The sequence below is a fragment of the Peromyscus maniculatus genome, chromosome 18 (assembly GCF_049852395.1).
Source record: "Peromyscus maniculatus bairdii isolate BWxNUB_F1_BW_parent chromosome 18, HU_Pman_BW_mat_3.1, whole genome shotgun sequence".
NCBI classification, from domain to species: domain Eukaryota; kingdom Metazoa; phylum Chordata; class Mammalia; order Rodentia; family Cricetidae; genus Peromyscus; species Peromyscus maniculatus.
Genome location: NC_134869.1, coordinates 39,726,096 through 39,750,022, shown reverse-complemented (window position 1 = coordinate 39,750,022; position 23,927 = coordinate 39,726,096). Strand labels below are relative to the sequence as shown.

At 41.6% G+C, this 23,927-nt stretch overlaps 1 protein-coding gene across 2 annotated transcripts in view; it reads left to right on the top strand.

Annotated features, from left to right (window-relative positions):
• Positions 1-23,927, top strand: part of Lgr5 (leucine rich repeat containing G protein-coupled receptor 5) — a 134,536-nt gene that overhangs the window by 39,560 nt on the left and 71,049 nt on the right. The gene's annotated exons all lie outside the window — the stretch shown is intronic.

Genomic DNA, 23,927 nt, shown 5'->3' with positions numbered 1-23,927 from the left:
TTTAATATTAATTTATCAGTTTATATATACTATCACATGTACTATAATATATATTGTATTTTAATCTACATATCTATATAGATAAAATCTATATCTATATATATTTGTATATTATATATATATATATATATTTATATATATGTGTGTGTGTGTGTGTGTGTGTGTGTGTGTACCACTTTAAACTAAAATAAAATTTTAATTTAAAGAAATAAGAGGGTCCAGTGAGATGGCTCAGTGGATAAAGGAACTTGGTATATAGGTCTGATGACCTGAGTTCAATACCCAAGACCCCACAAGGTGGCAGAAGAGAGAGGACTCCCCAAGAGAGTTGTCCTCTGTCCTCTGACCTCCAGGAGCCCAATGTGGCACCTGTGCACATATGTGCAAACACACACACACACACACACACACACACAAAAATTACTTTTAAAACAAGAAATAAAAGAACACAAAGTTTCACATTATTAGATCGCACATTTAAAATTACAGACTGTTATATTGCTGGATAACAATCGTATCAGCCTTGATAACATACTCCACTAACGGCCCTGGGGGGTGCCACCAACAGCCACCCAGCTGTGCACAGCCCGACCCTAGAGCAACTGGAGCTGACAAATAACCAGCCATTACTGGTGATTTTCATGAGCTGGCACAGCTTCTTGCTTCTTACCTTTTCGTCTGTAATACGCTTTGTGAGCCAGACTTCTCGTCATGCATTCAATCCCTTGTCCTCTCGGGAGTTTTAGCTTCATAATGAGTATGTATTATTGACTCACACTTCAGTGCCTTGCGTTAAATTTGCTATAAAGGTATGAGTGTTCTCTTCTTCCCTGCCTCTGACTCCTCTTGACTAACAATTAATTATACGGTGGATGTAGCTCACATTGACATTTTAAAGTTCTGATTATATATCTAGTCAGACTTTCCTAAAAGAGTTTAAACATTGTAATTTACATTGTCTTCAGACTAGTAATTTATTGAACCAATCACAACAAATAATGTCTTCGGATTTTTTTTTCCTTAGAGGCATCGGTGTCTTCCTAGCTCTTGAGACAACTGTCAGAATAAAAATGAACATTTTTTATTAAGAAATGGGAGATGATTGTTTTTACAACATCAATGCTTTGGAAAGTGTGAGGAAGCCACATTCTTGGTAGCTAACATGAAGCCTCATATGCCTCTCCAAATGGCCTTATTCATTTGATCTCCTCACTGCACATCTGAGTTTTGGAAATCTCTCCTCTCTGCTTGCTGAATCTGCTCCTTCTACTGGAATCTCAGTTAAAATAGAAAAAAAATGGCTTCTGTAAGTCAAATAGCAAGACTTGATCAGTCAGTGCCAGACTGAAAAGAGGACAAGCATTAAAGTTGGAACTTATTCCCATGGCATTCCTGCCAAGTGCCGCTGTGGCAGGAGAAAGCTTTCTCTCTCCTCTTTTGAGTTAATAACAGTATCTACAGGTTCTCTTAGCTCAGAAGGAAGGAAGGCTTAACTCCAAAGCTTGGGTAGTTGAACATAATTCAAGGCTCGTCTTGCAGCATTTTGTTCTTTTGGAGAACTACAACTCTCAGTTCCTACTTGAATGTAAAGTCCTTGAAACATTGTAGAAATATACTCACTCATTAAGTATATCCTGAACACTTCAAAAGAGCCCAGACTGTGCATTTTAAATATTATACTCACATTTCTCATATTATTGAGGCAAGAATTGTAAAGATTCTTCCATTTACTAGAAAAAAATCCTATTTATGGAAATGGTGGCCTACCAATCCAGACTGACATACTATTCAACAGCAAAACTAAGACTGGACTCTGGGTTCTGTCAGCTTCAAATACAGCTGCATTTTCATAGTTTCTATATTCAGGAGGAAATTGCTCAAAAATTAGTCAGTGAAGTTTATTATGTCCCTTCCTTAAAAAATCAGATCCATTATTATCATTCTGATTAGAAAGATGAGCATGTATAACAAATGCAAAAGGTGCCTTTTAGTCAGTATGTCAAGGAAGCACTCAGGACAATGCCAATATTCTCCAGTACATCTGCTGTACTATCCTTCAAGACTCCCAGAACAGCGATTCAAAATCAACTTCCTAGAAATAAGAGAGGGAAAGAAAAAGAAAGGAGGACATAACGCTCATTTCACCGCCAGTCACTCGGGAGTATTTCCTGAGCCACGGGCTAGAAGCTGAGCTAAAAGGCGGTCGTGTGGTGCCGCCACACTCTCCTGACATTTAAGAAAGGAATACAGGAAGCAGAGAAAGGTGTGGCCACAAGCTATCAATCATAAATGAAAATAATCAGAGAGAGGGTGTGAAGGCAAACAGAGGCAGAAAGCGGAACCTGAGCCGGGCGGCGGTGGCGCACGCCTTTAATCCCAGCACTCGGGAGGCAGAGCCAGGCGGATCTCTGTGAGTTCGAGGCCAGCCTGGTCTACAGAGCAAGTTCCAGAACAGGCACCAAAACTACCCTGTATTGAAAAAAAGAAAGAAAAGAAAAAGAGAGAGCAGAACCTGGAAAAACAACAAAAAAAAGCAATCTATTTTAGACTAGAAGACAAAAGGACTTCTCTTGGATAATGCCATTTAAGAAAGGGGATGTCTTGGTCACTGTTCTGTTGCTTGAAGAGACGGCATGAGCAAGTCAACTCTTATAAGAGGAAGCATTTACCTGGGATTGGCTTAACGGTTTCAGAGGTTTAGTCCATTATCATCACGGTGAGGAGAATGGCGGTATGCAGGCAGGTGCTGGAGCAATAAATAGCTGAGAGCTACAACCTGTACTGGAGAGAGACAGACAGACAGACAGACAGACAGACAGGCAGACTCTGAGTTTGGCATGGGCTTTCCAAACCTCATGGTCCACCCCCAGTGACTCGCTTACTCCAACAAGGCCACACCTCCTAATCCTTTCCAATAGTGCTGCTTCCTGGTGACCAAGCTTTCAAATCTACGAGCCTCTGGTGGCCTTCCTCACTCAAGCCAACACGGGGCGCGACCCGCAACTGCAAGGGAGGGTAGGTGTAGATGAGTACGCTGGATGGAGGTGAATGTGTGGCAAGAGGCCTGAGAAAGGAAAGTACTTGAGATTTAGGGACTGTGTGGTGCTGGGAAAAACTAAAATGGAGCCGCCACGGGGAACATGTCAGACCAGAGTGGAGGGGGATCAGATACCTGGCTCAGATATCTGAATTCTATCCAAGAGCAAACAGCCATCTTGCGGAGGATTTTGGGCAGTGCAGGGCTTATCTGGTTCTGTCTTAGAATTTAATGTGGCTCCTCTGTGAAGAATTCTACAGGGAGAGACAAGAGCGGGTGCAGGCCGCGGAAGAGCACCCAGCAATGAGGAACAAATGTGCATCAGCTGACAGGTGTCACCAGAGGGAGACGGTCTTGGGCCCACACCTGCACCCTCATGGCACTTAACCCGAAGTGTCTCAGATCTGCAAAACAGCAGCCATCTTGGACACAGAAAACCTCAGGACAAGACTCTGCATAACCCTGGAGGAAAGGATTCATTTGAAATATACTTTTTGTTTTGACTTTGTGGCTCGGTAGGAGAATAAAAGGCAGTCTGCTGGGGCTGGAATACAGACAGTATGGAAAAGTTCTGAGGGAGAAAAATCTAACCCAGAGACGAGGACTGGACCATGCAGAAGACTCCAGCCCGCAGCTGAGAAGAGTCCTTCAAGCATCAGGCACTGTTCACACCCTACTTCATTTATCCTTACCACTCTACCTTAAAGTGAGAAATATAGACACAGAGACACAAAGGTGACTGGAGCTAACAATGACTTGGTGTCTGACCTGTCACTTGAGATCCTTATCTCATTTTCATTTAGTCCTAAAATAGCTAGATTTCAGCACCAAAGCCCTGTTAGAAACCCTGGGAGGAAGTAGGATGCCATAGATCAAATCCACTTTTTTAAAAAAAAAAAAAAAACCTGGTTCTGTTTTTATTCATGTGCATGTGTAAAGTTATTCAAACACCCTACCATTCAACCATTTTAATGTAACGTTTTCCACTTCTTAAGATTGATTTCTTTTCCTTTGGAAGTTCTGCCCACATCATATGTATGTGTACATTCACCAGATACCATTCTCCCACCACAAATCCATGTCATATTTATGACAGAGATCAGCAATTAATAATTATTCTATATCCATTATCTCTTCTGCTTCGAAGTGATAGGATCTCTACCATTTGGGCACATTTGGTCAGCATGGAAACTCATATTTCAAGATCCTATACCTCCAAATATGCTGGGAGATTAAGTTTTAAACAAGACAATATAGTTAGAGGTAATGTATAGGTGTTTGGGTTTTTTTTTTAACTCTTTGGGGGCCCACCATCCAGCTCCCAAGTAAATACGCAGTTACTTATTCTTACTTATGAATGCCTGGCCTTAGCTTGGCTTGTTTCTAGCCAGCTTTTCTAACTTAAATTTTCCCGTGTCTCTTTACATTTTGCCTCTGGGCTTTTTACCTTTCTTTATTCTATATATTTTTCTTTCCTTCTTACTTCATGGCTGGCTATGTGGCTTGGTGGCTAACCTCCACCGTCTTCCTCTCCTCCTTTTCTCACTCCCCCCTCCCCTTTCCCCTAGATTTCTCCTATTTATTTCCTCTGCTTTGCAGCCCCACCTAAACAAATGCAACATAAAAGAATGCAACACATCTTTGCACCATGAAAGAAATATTTCCACAGCATTAATGAGTGTAACACATCATCCGCTAATATTCCACAGCAGTAATGTATAACTTCCTGTTCTCTTAAGTATGTAACTTCTTGCCTTGGACTTCTTTCTCTTGGCCTGTTGAGTGGAAAGTGTCAACAAATGGCTTAATTCTGAAGATACTGGCAAAGTAACTCAGAAACCTAAAGGTCCTTGGAGGTCCTCATTCAGAACAAAGCAGAATGAATAGTCCATTCACTAGTCCACTCCTTCTAAACATGGAACTATCAAGTGAAGGAAAAACAAACTACCTTCTTTGAGTTACTGTGTTTCGGGATATTTTTGATACGGAAACTTAACCTACTGTGCCCTCTTTCTAAATTTTTATGTGATAAACTTTTCAGTGTTGTAGATCAAAGCCAGACACTAGTACTTGCTAGGTAGGAGGTCCACTCTTTTTGATAATGATAAATAAGGGTCTTCTATGTGTTTCAGAATGTCAGATGGACTATGGAGAAAACAAAAAGATTTCATCCTGTTGTCCTGGAAGGCCCACAGTCATATTTTATGGCCTAGGAGATTTTCAGCACTGTCTTTATTGTTTAGGATAGGAAATACAATGATAATTTCTGTTTGAATAAAATAAAATAGGTCTTTCAATGAACAATGGGCACTTTTGGAAGACGTTTTCTTCAAAGTGTTTGTAGGGTATTTTCTGTTCAAATATTATAGTCATTAGGTATAACCACAAGCTCAGAATTACCCAACAGAGACTCAATGGCACAGCCCCAGAGTTACTCCAAGATTATGTATACATCATATCTTTATAGCCTCATCTATATCTTTATGGCCTTTTGGACTGCTTTTTATTTTATATTTTTGTTATCTAATTATAAAGTGATGAAATTATCTTTGGAAAGGATTTATGGTGTGAAAAAGAAATAGAGAAGATCCTCTATATTCCCTGTATCAGAACAAACAAAAAAAAACTATTTAGAAACTTAGTTTTTCTGTCCTGGAAAAGGCAAAATTAATAGCTCCCTATGTGTGGTTTGTGTCTTCTAGTTCAGTGATTCTTAGCCAGTGGTGACTTACCCTGGGGACACTTACCTGGCAATGTCTGTCTGTTGTTCCTCCAGGGCTGCTGTAACAAAATGCCATGGGCTGGGTGGTTTAATGAAACAGGTTGATTGCATTGCACTTGTGGAGGCCAGATGTTCAAGATCCATGGCCACAGAGTTGTTACTTTCTTCTGAAGGCCTTTCCTTCCATTGTTCCCTTCTATGACTTAACAACAGTACTCTTCTGTAATGTCTCTGCCATGTTTTCCCATCGATGACAAATGACAGTCCTAATGGGTTAGAGCCCAATTACTTTGTTTTAATCAAATTGTGTTTTTAAGATCCTGACTCCAATTACAGTCACATTCTGAGTTACTCTGAGCTAGAATTTCAATATGCAAATATTAGATGGAGACAATTCAACCCACAACTATCTATAAAAAAAAATGCTGGGCTTTCATCATTGGGAAGGGTGTCACAGTTATATAGAGCCAGCAATGTTGCTAAGCACTTGACAATGCAAAGGATACCCAGCTCACAACAAAGAAACTTCCAGTTTCATATGTCAATAATGTCAACTGCAGTGTGAAGTTTGAAAATCCTTTCCCAGTTCCAAAGCTGCTTATTTGCTCATTTTTCTAAGCAGAAGGAAAATACATAGTACACCTAAAATGAGCAGTAGAATTACATTAGAATTACAGCACAGTCTTTGTTAGGACTCAGATGTCCATTTTCAAGTACCACACAGACAAGCTATCTTTCCCATTAAGTTTCAAAGATGCTTCTTGGGAATATAAGACCAACTATGTCCTGACACTACTTCACCCCTAAAGGCAAATTTGCAGCAATCCATAAACATGATACAAGTACATTTATGCCTTAAATTTCTAGGCAAATAAATTATAAGAAAAAGAAGGGTATCATGTAATATTAGTTCACTTATCCTCCAGGGGAAAAAAATTAGACCAAGTTCAGCTAGACCAGGGAGAGGGAAAATATGACAGTGGAGGTGTAGTGTGAGGTGAGCCTTTGTGTTTACTTTTTACCTCAGACAAGCGGATAGCACAGAGTTACAGCTCCAGCTCCAGAGTCTGGAATGGACGTGGGCCAGGGGATGCAAATTGTGTTCAAGAAGAACCCAGGCTACCAATGATGGCACACCCCTGTAACTGACCACCCAGGAGGCTGAGGTTGGAGGATTGTGACTTTGAGACCAACCAAGACTACATAGAGTGAGTTTGAAGCTGACCTGACTATGTAAGGGGACCCTGTCTCAATAGAATTTTAAAAAAAAAGGTAATGTGGAGACAAGGAATGATGTCCCAAGGCAATGATGTCCCAAGGCTAAGTGGAAGCAGACTAGATGGTCCAGAGTAGAGATTTAAATAATGAGTTACTCTAATGGTGCTGACGAAGAAGTCAGATCATCCAGAAATGGCACAAGTCATGAACAGACTCAGAAAATCAGAGAGAGACTTTTCCCTTTATGTCCACAGAACTTCACAGAGTGAAACAACTAGACAAATATGAGGCTCTAAATTTGAGTTATGGCAAGAAGAAGTGGAAACTATATCATGAATTCCAGTGCAAAGGGCCAGTTAGCTTAGAAAAGCTACTTAAGTGGTACATGTCTGTTTCTTCACCCATGTAGAGGATCCTTGTCCAGAAATTATATGTGAGTGTGTGTGTGTGTGTGTGTGTGTGTGTGTGTGTGTGTGTGTTCATGTGTGTATGTGTATGTAAAGTGCTTGGCTATTATTAAATGTTGTATATTATTATTCTGGATACACATCAGAGATATAATCAATAGACTTGATAACCATTTAAATGACAGTGAATGAAATCTGAAAAACCAAGCCTGAGGCTTCTAGATTGGTTGATTGAGAGAATAAAGCTATATTAGTCATGCCAAGGAAACACAAAGAGAAACTGGTTTGAAGAAAAAAAAGAAAAAGAAAACATTGAGTTCTGCTTGAAAATATTGAATTTTGATGGCTGGTTTGTTAACCACACAGAGAAGTTCAAAAAAGCTATTGGAAGGAAGATCTGCATCTCAGGGAAATGATTGCTCCCAGTGTTAATTCCATGTAGCTAGATGTGGTGGTTTGAATAAGAATGGCCCCCATAGGCTCCTTATTTGAATGCTTAGTCACCAAGGAGTGAAACCATTTGAAAGGATTAGAAGGTTTGGCATTATTGGGGTAGGTATGGTCTTGTTGGAGAAAGTGTGTCACTGGGAGTAGGCTTTGAGTTTTCAAAAGCCCAGGCCAGGTCCAGCCTCTCTTCTTCTCTGCCTGGGGATCAGGATGTAGCTCTTACCTACTGCTGTAGCATCATGCTCCCTCTCATGATGATAAAGGACTAAGCCTCTGCAATTGTAAGCCAGCCCCAATTAAATGCTTTCTTTTATGAGAGTTGCCTTGGTCATGATGTTTCTTCACAGCAACAGAACAGTGACTAAGACATTAGATGAGATTTCCCCCAAGAAAAATGCACATAGATGAGGAGGAGGAAGACAGAGGAGATGGAACATCTATATTCTAGACCAGTGGTTCTCAACCTGTGGGTTGCAACCCCCTTTGAGGTTGAATGACAGTTTCACAGGAATCACCTAAGACCATCATAAATATCGGATATTTATAACAATAGCAAAATACAGTTACGAAGTAGCAATGAAAATAATTTTATGGTTGGGGGTCACTACAGCATGAGAAACCATATTAGAGGGTCATAGCATTAGGAAAGTTGAGAACTATTGTCCTAGAAACTTAGATTTTTATGACATGCTCAGTGGCACAGTGTATTTTCAGAATTTATCAACACTACATTTGCTTCGGGGAATATACAGTCACCCTTGAGAAATTTTGATTCTCAAAACTTGAGAACAATTATTCTTGAGAACAAACAAGTTGACCATGTAGTAATTAGTACACCAAATGGTCAGCATGTATATGGAGAATCTCACTACATGGCCCGCAATGTCCTCAAACTTATGATGCCCCTGCCTATTGCTCCTAAGTGCTAGAATGACAGACATTGGTGTCATTGTTGTTGCTGTTTTCTTGTTTCAAACTTGCTCTTGTGAGTCCTTGTCAGTGCTGTAGATTGTGACCACCATTGGTAATTTGCTGGCATGGATTTGGAAAAACAAAAACACATATCACAACTGCCCAAGTAAATACTACTCTTCTGGCTAAGGCCTTCCTCTGAGGAAAGTATAAAAACATTTACACCTGAATGTATGCTGCTGGTTCTGGATTGAGAAAAGACTTGCTTTGCTCTTGTTTGTTTGTTTGTTTGGTTGGTTGGTTGGTTGGTTTGGTCTTGTTTCCTGTTTGCTTACTTCCTTATTTTGCAGATCCTATCTGAATACATGAGATTTCTAGAAAAGTCATCTCCCACATGTGACTATCAGTAACTAATCCTTCTCCCATTAGACATAAGTAAGGCAGATTAATAACCAGTCACATTAACTACCTCTACCCCTTACTGTTAGAATGATAATAAAAAAATGTTCAGGTGTGCTTTGGCTTAAAGCTCAGTCTTTTTGAAGTTTCCATTAAAAATAATATTAAGATAGTCACTCAATAAGATGCCAGTAAGGCACAATCCAGCTGACTCTAAATCTTTGTAAATTGTCTTATAATTTTAAAAATGCCTCAAGAGAACTATAAATATTAATGAACTCTTACTGCCTTACGCTTGTTATATCAGTACAGGCAAAAGACATAATTTTAAAAATCTCTAAGAGATTCCTCTACAGGGGTTGAAGGGATGGCTCACTGGTGAAGAGCAAGTACCACTCCAGAGAACGACCTGAGCTCAGTTCACAACATCACCTAATATCAGGCAGCTTACAATGACCTATATCCAGCTCTGAAGATCTGGCATCTTTGGCCTCCACAGGCAAACGCTCAAATGCACATATCCACACAGAGACACATAATACAAAATAAAAACGAATCTTAAAAAGAGAGATTCTGTTTACTAATATGTGCAAATGATGTAATGCAGCGTGCCAAGCCATGTTGGGGGTAATCTACATACGGCAGTGTGATCCTTTCTCAACGACTCAATGACAACTTTATAAAATGGGTACTGTCGTTAATATCGCCATTGGGGATGCAGAGGAGAGAACTGAAATGGCAAACGATGTGCTCAAGATTGTTCAGGTCTTCAAGCAAATCAAGAATGTCTGTAAGAGGAGGTGGGGCTTTCTGTCCCGACCGCCTGTTCCCAAATACCTGGCAGCTACTTCCCAAATTACCACGCAGAGGCTTATATTAATTATAAAATGTTCAGTCGATAGCTCAGGCTTATTGCTAACTAAGCTCTTACATTTAAATTAACCCATACCTATTAATCTATGTATTGCCACATGGTCCATGGCTCTACTGGTCCTCTGGCATCTTGGTTCTTGGGCAGCTGCCTCGAATCTCCCCCAACTCCACCCATCTTCTTCCCGGTCCTCAGTTTGATTGTTCTGCCTAACTTTATCCTGCCTTGCTATTGTCCAAACAGCTTTGTTATTAACCAATGAGAGTAGTACATATTCACAGCGTACAGAAGGATCATCCCACAGCAGTTATCACACTGTCAACTTGAAAACCAAGAGATGTAGCCTTGGAGGAGGGAGGAGCGCTCTCCTCTTTTACAACTCAGTGTGGATTTACTTGTAACAACAAGTGTTTCACCTCCAATTTGAATGTCATCAAATAAGAAAAAGTGTTTTTCTGGAACTTTAAAAAACCTAGAATGTTGACGGTCAGTTCATACACAAAAAACATAAGTCTACTAGGGAAATGTGAATTAAAACTGCAGTGAGAGAGGGTAGACCTATCAAAACGACAAAATAGAAAAGAGGAAGCTTATCAATGTTTGTGACAACAAATGGATGCATTAGAGTTGAAATATTTGGGAGAGTGTATATGTGTGTGTATTTAGTTTCTCAAAGCTGGGTTTCTCTGTGTAGCCTTAGCTGTCCTGGATCTCCCTCTGTAGACCAGGCTGGCCTTGAACTCACAGAGATCCATCTGCCTCTGCCTCCTGAGTGCTGGGATTAAAGGCGTGTGCCACCACTGCCTGGCTTCTAAATGTATATTTTTAAGACATGTTCAAAATGTTTACAGTGTCACGGTTCATAACACTATTCACTAAAAACAACCTCTGTCCTTTAACAGCCAAATAGACAAATAAATTGCGGTAGAATAACAAAATGAAATGTTTCATTATGTTGAGAATGAATAAGCTATGGCTACACGTGACATGAAGATAAATTTTGTTTTAAAAAATTATGAGCAAAGAACTTAAACACACTCAAAACTATGCACTGCAGAGTTCCTTTTATGGAGTCTTTAGGAGCCTGGCTGCTTCGGATGCAAGTGGTGAGTGGAGACCAATGAGGTGACCCCTGAGACTCTGGCCCTGTTCTTTCTACTTGTGGTGTTTGTACTGTTTTATGAGGTGTGTTAACACTGTGAAAATCCATTCCACTGACGACTAGGGACTTACATGTTTTACTCTATGTGCTGTACTTCAATAACAATATTTGAGGATTCATCCTTTTGTAGTTCCAAACAATACTGTAGGTAAAGTACCTGGAAGTGTCATTACTTGTTATAAAATGCTACTAAAGCCTGTGCCTTTATTTTGAATTTCGCTGGACAGCTTTTCTTTGTAAGCTAATCTGAAAAAAAAAATCCATTAAAATGTGCTGGATCAACCCCAGCCTGGATTCATTGTCAACAAAGGTATCTGGCAGAGAGTTAAATGATACTGAGTCTACAAAGACAAAATGAAAGTCTGTAAGCCAAGGTCATGGAAATCATACTGCAAATGCCAAGGAAGAAAAAGAAAAAAATCTTCTCTGTCATTGTTAGCCTTGTTGTTTTCCTGATTTGCTTAACAGTTACGCCGTTATGACAACTAAAGTTGTCCATCAATTTGTAGATCTTGAAAGCTGAATGAGAATTAATATTCACGGTTGGTAAAGGATTGAGATGCCTCACATGGAGCTCGTATGCAATATTAAGACATGGAGGTGTCATTTGTAAAGTTTGAAAAGAATCGATGAAGAGGTTTCAGCAGAGTGGTAATCTGGGTAATTCTGTGCTCACAGATTGTTCCAGCTGCCTCTTGGAGGGTGGCCTGAAGAGAAGAGACCGAGAGCAGGCAGGATATACCTGGGAGGCTGTTTGGATGGTGAGGGCCAGCAACAGGGTATATACATAGAGAGAAAAGGGGGGTGGGGCAGAGCTGCATTTGGGGCTTTGTAGACAGGAAACTACTAAGGACCTAGTTCACATCCTCCAGAATCAATGGGAAAACTGAGTGTAGAATACGCTCTCTTATAATCCCAGCGCTGGGAGGCGGGAACGAGAGGATCACTGGTGCTTGCCGGCCAATTGTAGTTTTTTTTTTTTTTTTTTTTTTTGCCACCAACCAGCTTTCAAATCATGCATGACACAGAGACTTATTGTTAGTTATGAACGTTTGCCCTATCTTAGGCTCATTTTTGGCTAGCTCTTATACCTTAACCTGCTTCTCTTCCTCTATGCTTTGCCCGGGGGCTTTTTCCTTTTCTTCCTTTCTGTATATCTTACTTTTACTGCTTCTCATGGCTGGCCGGCCATGGCTGCCTGGCTTCCGGCCCCCGGTGTCCCTCTCCTTCTCCCTCCCAGATTCTCCTCCTACTATTCTCTCTGCCCACCAGCCCCGCCTATCCCTCTCCTACCTAGCAATTGGCCTTTCAGCTTTTTATTAGACCAATCAGGTGCCTTAGGCAGGCAAGGGGAAACAGCAACATGTTGTCGCTAGAGTTTTCCTGCCTTGCCCACAGTCAGGACAAATCTCTGTCACCCGCCAGTCCCACAGCCGCTCAGACCCAACCAAGTAAACACAGAGACTTATATTGCTTACAAACTGTATGGCCGTGGCAGGCTTCTTGTTAACTGTTCTTATATCTTAAAGTAACGCATTTCTACAAATCTATACCTTGCCACGTGGCTCGTGGCTTACCAGCATCTTCACATGCTGCTTGTCCTGGCAGTGGCTGGCAGCGTCTCCTTCTGCCTTCCTGTTCTTTTATTTCTCCTCTGTTAGTCCCGCCTATACTTCCTGCCTAGCCACGACCAATCAGGTTTTATTTATTGACCAATCAGAGCAGCTTGACATACAGACCATCCCCCAGTACAGCCAAGTGCAGACCATCTCAGACACCTGCACTCAGGCCCATGGTCCTAATCATCCTCTATGCAAACCTGCTGGGTAACGCCACAAGGAACCCAAGAAGGGCTCCCACAGGACATACATTAACATCCCACAGCAACATGTCTTTTCATAATTAAATAAATGCAGCACAAACAAAAGTAACACACCTTTACACAGTTAAAGTAACAAATGTAACACATCTTTACACAGTTAAAGTAATGTTCCACAGAGCATAAACAAATGTAACATAGTTAAATATTCCACAACAGCCAATATAGCCAAATCAGTGAGCTTCTGGTTCAATGTGAGACCTTGTCACAAAAAATAATGTGTGAAACGCCTGATCTCAACCCCTGACCTCCATATGCATGTGCGCGCGCGCACATGCTCATGAACACATTGGCCAACCACAGAAGGAGGGGGAGAGGGTACTGGGTAGAGTGCTCTCAAAGGTTAAAAACTCCAAACAATATCAACATTTGTACAATAGGTAGGAGAAAATTCCACAAATGAGTCCACAGCCACATTGGGGAAATATTAAGAGTGTTGACTTCCAAACCAATAGATCTTCCACTAAGGGCACGTCAAGTGCAAGAGATCAAATGAGTCATGTGCTCAGAAATTCGATATGGAGATGGCCGGTCCTTGGCAAGAACAGTTTCCCTCACTATGGGGGAGGAATGGGTGCCTGCATCCTGAGGACTAGAGATGGAATGAGAGGGTCAGACTGCCAACACTAACCAGAAACAAAGTAAGAGTGGTCCCGTGAGATTAAAAGACCCCATTTTTCTTTCACATTAACAGTGGAAGAGACTTGACCGTGCTCATATTGAAAGGGAAGATGCTGCAAATACATAAAATAGAAGTGTTTCTGGTGGGTCTTAACTCTAACTGATTTATGATAGAATAAATAGCTTTATCAACAAGTATTTAATTCTCCCAACTCTAGAGGATAGAAAATCCAAGACCCAGGACTTGTTGAGTCACATTTGCTCAGTTTTGAGGCAGCCATTGTGTCCTCACATGGCCAACAACAGAGGACCCCCCCTGAGGGAAGTTCTTATCGGGACACCAACCCCATAAGGAGGACACCATCCTCATGCCCTGATTACCTCCAAAATGCCCTGTCTATAAGTACTGTCCTTAAAGATTAGAGATTGAACAGCCTTGGGGGAGGGTTACAAGCATTCCATTTATAGCATAGAGTAGTGTGCCACTGTATGCGGCACACTAAAGTATGTAAGACCCCTGGGAAAGGCCAGGCAAGGAGGGAAGTATGGCTATAGTAAGCAGGAGACAAAGGAGAATTAGAATTTGGCCTATTTCATCTTTGGTGGTCCAAAGAATTCTAGTTATTTCCATGAAGTAAGAGGGAAGGTATCCCCAGGGCATGATGAGAGAGGCTGTTGATTAAGAGGTGTGCAGCAACTCGTAAAGTGGGAAATGGTTCCCAGAGGAGCGAGTTGGGCAATAACAAAACACGGGATTGTGTAGCACAGTTGGAAACCCACAGAGAGCAGGAATTTATAGACACTGTTCTGTACGTCCGTGGGTTGATCTTTCCTAGTGGCACTCAGTACCCTGGAATAGTCACAGAGAAAATAAATGCTGGTGTTTTTCCAGAGCTGGGGTTTTGCCAGGAGACTGCAGCAAAGGATGGGAGCTGAGGAATTTGGAGCATCCTTTAGACAGTGACCCAGGTGATCTGAGCCAAACTGTTCAGCAGAAACGCGGATTTGACACTTCAGGCATCCAAGGACTGGCCGAGGAATGCAGAATTAACTTGTATACATACAGAATTGACTGGCCAAGGAATACAGAATTAACTTGGAAAGATGGAAGTTTGTATCAGAAACATAGGGGTCTGTTGAACGGTGTCTTGAGTGGTGAAGAGAATTAACGCAGAAATGGAGACGAGAGCATATGTTAAGACAGGTCTAAAGAGTCTGAAATGCTTAAGCTTCACAGAGTTCGGGGAGCCAGCAGAAGCTCCGAGGCAGGAGAGTCAGGGCCGTCCCACATGTCCTATTTTGCTGTTGATACAGGCTGGGTCCTGCATAGAGCCTCCTCCTCAGGGCCTCAGCTCTGGGCCAAACCACACTGGCCAAGTCATTCATCCTTCTCCACAACTGCTGCAGGGGAAGATCTTTGTTTTTTAAGTTAGCGTGCAAAGTAACATATTCATTCTGGCACTGTTATACATGGATACCATTTTGTATTGTTTCTTCTGACTCCCTTCCCCTGCCCCCCGGCCTCTCCATCCTCTGAAGCCCCCTCTTGCTGACCACCTGCCTCTTCCATCTTCTGTCATGTCCCATGTATTCCACTACCCCCCCCACACACACACACATACACACACACACACGCACGCACGCACGCACGCACGCATGCACGTGCACACACACACACCTTAAAATCTCTTCCTCCCTTCTCAGGATGGCCTTTCCAGTACCATGGCTTATGCCTGCCTATGCACACACATACATACATATATATACATATATGCATGTTTGTAAGCTTAAATCCAATGCACCTAGGAGAGAAAATGTGTGGTAATTTTTGTTCCTAAACTGCTTATTTTGTTGAATGTAGTGATCTCCAGTTGAATGTAATGGTTTCTCCTTTCTTTGGTGCTGAGTACAATTCCGTTGTGTGTGTGTACCACATTTCCTTTGTTCACCCATCTGATGGGCATCTAAGCTCATTCCATTTCTTACAGCAAATAGATCTTCAGGGGTCTCTGTGGTTTGTTGATCTGAAGTCCTCAGGGTATATACTGAGAAGTATGTACCTAGAAGCGGTAGTGCTGAGTCTTATGGTGAAGACCTTCCATGCTAACGTCCATAGGGTCTGCACCAGTTCTCATTGCTACCCATAATACGTAAAGGTCCCTCCTTCATCACATGGGCATCTGTCTGCTTGATAGCCATTTTGACTAGGGTGAGGTCGACTCCTCAATCAGTTTTCTCAGTGGACTATCTTTTATTTACCCTTTGACAATATCATGCACGTAACAATGCATCTTCATTCGATCCACCCCATCTCCCTGCTCCCATTCTCCCAGGTGCCTCCCCCAAAACAGAGCCTCCTCCATGTTTCATGTCTTCTCCATTTTTTTTTCTTTCAAATTACTGCTGCCTGTGAGAATGTTGCTGATGCTGTTGGCTTGGTGTCATGTGGGTCTTATGTCAGTTGGCATAGCTCCAGGGAGTTTATGAACATAATAGCCATCTCATGTCCAAAACACAGTATTTCGTGTGCTCTTCCCCACCCTCCAGTTCCTGTTTTTCTGTCTTCTGAGTTAACGCAGTATTAATTCACTTTTCCTTGATATCTAAGGATATTGAACACTTTTTCAAATATTCATCTGTTATTTGTATTTCTTCTTTTAGGAACTGTTTTTTTTTCAGCTTTTTTTTAACTCATTTATCACTTGATTCAAGCAGTGGTGTCTTAATTTTCACACTTCTTTGTATACTTTAGACATTAACTTGGACACACACACACACACACACACACACACACACACACAGGACAAAGAATCTTTCCCATTCTGTAGGCTTGCCTCTTAGACTCTGATGATAGTTTCCTTTGCTAGACAAAAGCTTTTGAATTTCATGTAATCTCATTGTCAAGTTTGGGTGTTAATTCCTGCGCTGTTAGGATTACTTTTCAGAAAGTCCTTGCCTGTGCCTATGTTTTGAAGTGTTTTCTATGTTTTCCTTTGTCAGTTTCAACATTTCAGGGCCTACATTCAAACCTTTGAGACATTCTGAATTGACTTTTATGCAGGGCGAGAGACAGATCTAGTTTCATTCTTTTACCAGTGAGGATTTAGTTTTCCCAGCACCATTTGTTGACAAGACTGTCTATTTTTCCTCCCAATTTATATTTTTCACCTTAGTCAAAAGTTAGAAAGCTGTCACTGACTGAGTTTACTTCTGTGGACCCTTTGATTGTTGTTTGTTTATTGTTTGACATTATTATAAGTACAACTTTTCCTTCTTTCTTAACCTCATTAGTGATGTGTAAAAAGGCTGCTGATTTCTGTATGTTGGTTTTGTATCTTGCTGCATTGTTAAAATTGTTGATAAGATATAAAAGATTTCTGGTGGAGTCATTAAGGTCTTTTAAGAACAAGATTATATAGTCTGCAAGCGGGGATGCTTTGACTTCTATCTTTCCTACTTTTAATGCTTTTGTTTCTTTCTCTGATGTTGTTCAGGATGGAACTTCAAACACTGTTGAATATGAGCAGAGAGAGCGGGCACCCTTGTCTCCCGTTGTGGATTTGGGGAAATGTTTTCAGTTTCTTCCTACTTAATGTAACAATGACTTTATGAGGCTCAGCTTTGTTCCTTCTGTTCTTGGCTTCTTCAAGGCTTCTCAGGAAGAGATGTTGAAGATCTTTTCTGCTGTGAAATGATCATATGATTTCTGTCCTCTGGGACTATATGCTGAACTAATTTATTGGCTTATATATGGTAAACCAACTTTTCATCCCTAAAATGAAATCAACTTTGTCATAGTGTAGGACCTTATTATGTTCTTGAAAACAATTTGTAAGGACTTTATTGTTATGTTTTATATCTATATTCCTCAGGGAAATTGGTCGATAGTTTTCTTTTCACTACATTCTCCTCTGGTTTGGGGTCAGGGTAACACTGGCTGTCTAGAATAAGTATTCCACCCATTCCTATTTTGTGGAACAGTGGGAGAAGTATTTGATATAATTCAACAGTAAATACATCTGATCCTAGGTTTTTATTTTGTGAGGATAATTTTCATTATTGCCTCAATTTCACTGATTATTGTAGATCTATTTAAATTATTTATATGTTCTTAATTTGATAAGCCATATATGCCTAGAAATTTATCTATTTTTTTCTAGAATTTCCAGTTCTTGAGAATATGTTTCCAGGGCATTCCCTAGTGGTCCTCTGAATTCCATTGGAATTTTTTGCAATATCCACTCAAATCATGCTAATTTGTTTCCTTTCTGTTTTTCTTTTAGTTAGTTTAGCTAAGAGTTTGTCTTTCAAAAGAACCAACACTGGCTTTAATTTCATTGCTCTTTTACTCCCCACTTTATTAATTTCCATCCCAATCTTTACTGTTTCTTGCTACTTATACATTTGGGTTTAGCTTCTTAATATTTTTCTAAAAATCTTGAATTGCATCATTAGGTTGTAGTCTGAGTGTTGTTCACTTTCTCTGTCTCTCTGTCTCTGCTGCTTTCTCTGTGTCTGTTTTTTTTTAATGTAAACACTCAACAACACACCAAGAAGATAGAACAATTATAAATGTACATGCATCAACTATTGGAGTTCCCAGTTTCATTAGCAAATACTGATGGATGTAAAGTTGTGCTGGTTCTGACATACTCTTTGAACTGGCCCATAGTATTGCCATCTCCAAAACAGATGGGTCCTATGCTACAACTGGGCTCACACCAGTAACCTCTCATAGGCTCTCTTCTTGGTGCCAAGCCTCAACTTCTCTTCATGACCTGGGCCTTCAGCTGCCTCCGAGGATATACCTTCATCAATGGCCTCTCCTGGCCTCTCACAATGCCGACCCTCAGCTGCTCTACAGGACCCATGCTCTCCATACCTTCAAAACCAGTACTAACCAAGTGACTCTAACACATTGCCAGATCCAGCTGCCAACGTGAGGTACAAACTTGGAACACAGCTTCTGTGTGCTGACTCTCAGGAAACACATCCCAGAAGATTTCATGTCAATGGTGTTGGTCTCCTCTTTTTGTTGTTGTTGTTTTGGTTTTTTGTTTTGTTTAGAGACAGGGTTTCTCTGTGTAACACCCTGCTGTCCTGGAACTCTCTTTGGAGACCAGGCTGGTCTTGAACTCACAGAGGACTGCCTACCTGCTTCCTACATGCTGGGATTAAAGGCGTGCCCAGCTTTCTGGTCTCTTCTTGATCACCTCTAAATTCTCAGCTCCAGCTGACCAGCATCAGTTGTCCCAGTAAAGCAAAAGTTTCGCTTTAATAGTTCTGGTATCTTGTTAATCACAGCTGATTCTTCAGCCCCAGCTAACCAGAACTACAAAGTTTTAATTCCAAGTAACAAATGGCCCTGATAGAGTCTTTAAATTTCCCTCTGAAATTTCACAAGCCAGGCCTCCATCCTCTGCACTGCTCTCAACATTCTTGTCTTCCAAGCTCCCACAGAACATCCCACTGAGTTCTCAACACTCAATGGTTCTTCTAGCCCAAAGTTCCAGAGTCCTTCCACAAGCCTCCCAAATACATGGCCAGGCCTGTCACCACAATACCCTACTCCTAATTTGTCTTAGTTAGGGTTTCTATTGCTGAAAAAAAAAAACCCACCATGACCAAAAATCTAGTTGAGAAGCAAAGGGTTTATTCAGCTTACACTTACACATTGCTGTTCATCACCAAAGGAAGTCAGGACAGGAACTCAAACAGGACAGGAACCTGGAGGCAGGAGCTAATACAGAGGCCATGGAGGGGTGCTGATTACTGGCTTGCTTCCCTTGACTTGCTCAGCCTGCTTTCTTATAGAACCCAGGACCAGCAGCCCAGGGATAGCCCCACCCACAATGGACTAGGCCCTCCCCCATTGATCACTAACTGAGAAAAGGCCTTACAGCTGGATCTCATGGAGGCATTTCCTCAACTGAGGCTCCTTCCTCTCTGATGACTCTAGCTTGTGTCAAGTTGACAAACAAAACCAGCCAGTACAGGTACTAAATGCTTCTTAAATTTGGATGTCCACTTCTTTCTTTATATTTGGAAAATTTATGAAATAATTTTAGTTTTTGTGACCTAAAATGCATTCTATTTTAGAGATCGTTCCCTGAACTTCTGAGAAGAATTTGTATTCAATTTTCACATGGTGGGGTACTGTGGGATAATGCTCTTGTACACTGGTTTAACAAATACTGATTGGCCAGTAGCCAGGCCAGAAGTATAGGCATGGCGAGCAGACTAGGAGAATGCTGGGAAGAGGAAGGGAGGAGTGAGGAGTCCCCAGCCAAACACAGAAGAAGCAAGATGACAAGGCAGAATCGAGAAAAGGTACCAAGCCATGTGGCTAAACATAGATGAGAATTATGGGTTAATTTAAATGTAAGAGCTAGTTAGTAATAAGCCTGAGCTAATGGCCGAGCAGTTATATTTAATATAAGCTTCTGAGTGATTATTTAAGAAGTGGCTGAGGACCGTGGGGCTGGGTGGGACTGGAGAAACCTTCCAGCTACAATGGAACATTAATTATAATCAATATCTGCTAGGTATTGTTTGACCTATGGTCTAGTTTATAACTGGCATTTCTTTATTGATTTTTCCATTGGGATTGCCTATCTAGATATGAGAGTATTGTGGTGGTTTGAATGGGAAAGGCCCCCACAGGCTCATGTATTTAAATACTTGGTCCCCAGTTGGTAGAAGTGTTTGGGAAGGATTAAGAGGTGTGGCTTTGTTGGAGGAGGTGTGTCACTGGGGGTGGGCTCTGAAGTTTCAAAATCCCACACTCTTTTTTCTTTAAGAATTTTTTTTATTCATTTTATATACCAACCACGAGTCCCCCTCTCATCCTTCCTCCTGCTCCCTCCCCCAGCAGCCTTCCACTCCCTACCCCCCCCTTCCCCTCCTCTGAAAGGGTAAGGCCTCCCAGCAAAGCCTGATACATTCAGTTGAGGCAGGACCAAGCCCCTCCCCCCTGCATCAAAGCTAAGCAAGGTGCCCCACCATAGGTAATGGGCTCCCAAAAGCCAGCTCATGCCCCGGGGATAGATCCTGATCCCACTGCCAGGGGCCCCCCAAACAGACCAAGCTACATGTCTGTCTCCTGTGTGCAGAGAGCCTAGTTGAGATTCCCTTTTCCCAGGTGACTCTAGGTTGTGTTAGGTTGACAAAAAAAAACCCAAAAAAACTAATCAATACTCAATATACTCAAGTTGTTTTTGTCAGAAGACTTTATCACAACAGGAAAATTAAATAAGATACCTTAGTTTTTCATATTTCTTGTGTTTCTGTGATTCAATTTGTGTATCTATTGAGTTGGACATTTCCTCTAACTTGGTGTGGGAAACTTCTTAGTATACATTCTGTTTTTAAGGGCTTGATCCATAGTACCGCTTGTGGGGAGTCTTCTGCATCCACTTATCCCACCAGAGTCTTCTGCATCCACTTATCCCACCAGGGTGCTAACCAGCTGGAGCTGTGCTCAGCTTAGATTTCCCCCCATTGTCCGCCATGGTTTTCTCTGACCTTGTTAGGGATCCTGTCACATTTGTAAGTTTCTGGAGATCTTCCTTTCTTTCTCTTTTTGGAACTGGACTCTACTTTTCCTCACTCTGCTTACCTTCGCTGGGTCACACAAAGGCAACTCCCTCTCCTCCATCTTACCTGGAAATCCAGAAAGTATTTTTCTATAATTCTTCTCTCGCCATTGGCGGGGGGGGGGGGGGGGGGTGTCTCTTTTCCAAGATATCCATTTAAGAGAAAGATTTGGGGGGGGGGGCGCTGGCTAGCAGTGGATCTGGGTGGAGTGGTGACCCCAGTGGACTACTGAGGCCATAGTATAGAGGATGGCCTAGAATGGGGGGGACAGAAAGGTGCAGCTAGAAAGACAGAGATCAGTGTGAGAAGGACCTGACCCACAGCAGCCGAGAACAAGGAGAGCCGGATGCGGAAGTGGGTTTAAGAGTAAAATTAACACTGGGTGGATCCTAGCAGTGGAGATGACGGGACACGGAAGAGCTGGTGCTCGGTTTAGCTTATTTTTCAATGTATTCTTTGAATGAAGCCTCACCGCTGTGAGTGGCCAGTTGTGATTTGTCAAATGAAAACAAAACAGAGCTGTAAGAGAAAAATGAGTTTTCAAGGGCAAGATACGGAAGCCACAGGAACCCTTAGGAAAAAATTCTATGACGTTGGTGTGTTATTTACTCTTCTTGCTGCTGCGAGAAAATAACCGATGAAAGCAATTAAAGGAAGGAGTTGTTGGGGGTCACAGTTTGAGGGTGCAATCCACGATGGCAGAGATGTTGTTTCGGTGGTAGCAAGGGTGTAAAGCAGCGAATCACACACACACACACACACACACACACACACACACATACACACACACACATACACACACACATACACATACACACACACACACACACCACACATACACACACACACACACATACACACACACACACACATACACACACACACACACACATACACACACATACACACACACACATACACACACACACACATACACACACACACATACACACACACACACATACACACACACACATACACACACACACACACATACACACACACATACACATACACACACACACATACACATACACACACACACATACACACACATACACATACACACACACACATACACACACATACACATACACACACACACACATACACACACACACACATACACATACACACACACACATACACACACATACACATACACACACACACATACACACACATACACATACACACACACACATACACACACACACACATACACATACACACACACACATACACACACATACACATACACACACACACACATACACACACACATACACACACACATACACATACACACACACACATACACACACACACACATACACACACACACATACACACACACATACACACACACACACATACACACACACCCACATACACACACACACACACACACACACACACACACACAAGCTATGACTATGACTGGAATTGTCAATCCTTTTCAGAGATTACAGGGTCACTGTGAGGTATCCAGGAACCACATTGACCTGTTTGACACACTGCTATTTGGTGAACACTCACACATACAAAATAAAATTCATTAATTTTGGCTAACTAGACAATTTCAGAGAAATTCCAATTTTTTATATAAATATATATATATATGTATATATATATATATATATATATATATTATTGTTGTTTGCTTGTTTTGTTTTGTTGGTTTTTCGAGAAAGGGTTTCTCTGTGTAGTTTTGCAACTTTCCTGGAACTCACTCTATAGCCCAGGCTGGCCTCAAACTCACCTGCCTCTGCCTCCCAAGTGCTGGGATTAAAGGCATGAGCCACCACCACCCGGCTGAGAAATTCCAATTTTAAAAAATACAGACATATTTTACCCTACCTTTTTGCCATGCTTAGTTGTAAAGTGAGACTATAGCATGTATTTGGCTGTATTGTTATATACTAATAGAGGTCAGGGTTAACAGTAGTTCCAAAGTTACCATACTCAAACATTTATCAAGACATTTTGTCTTCCTTGAACATATTTATGACCTTTTTTTTTTCTTGGCACATATAGGTATGTGTGCTGTTGCATGCATGTGTAAGCATATTTACATGTGGAGGCATACATGTGCTCATATATATGGAGATCCGAGGGATGACACTGGGTATCTTCCTCAATCACTCTTCACTATACCAAGGCAGGGTATAGTGGCAAACCCTGAGATCACCAAGTCCAACTTGTCTAGCTAGCCTGCCTACCCTGGGTATCCCTTGTCTCTCTGCCTCCAGAGTGGCTGCCATACCTGCCTGGCTTCTACTTGGGGACTGGGGATCTGAACTCTGGTCTTCACACTTGCATGACCACTGCTTTATCCACTGAGCTATCTCCCGAACCCTGTGTTGGTTAATTTTAAGATAACTCTTCACTTCATAGCATCACCGAGTTAACGCTAACATTTGACCAGACAACTACATGATCAATATCTACTTGGATGAGCATTTGCAATGGATGTGAGCACTTTAACCACAGGAATAATTCAGATTGTAAAGACACTTAGTCTGAAGATGAGCTTTAAGTATGGAATCCAGATCTGATGTTCTAACAGCATTTGTTCTCAGGATAGGGCAAGGTCACTTCCTACCCAAACCTGCGACAACTAGACCAAGTCTGAGTTAGTCCCGGTTAAAGTCTG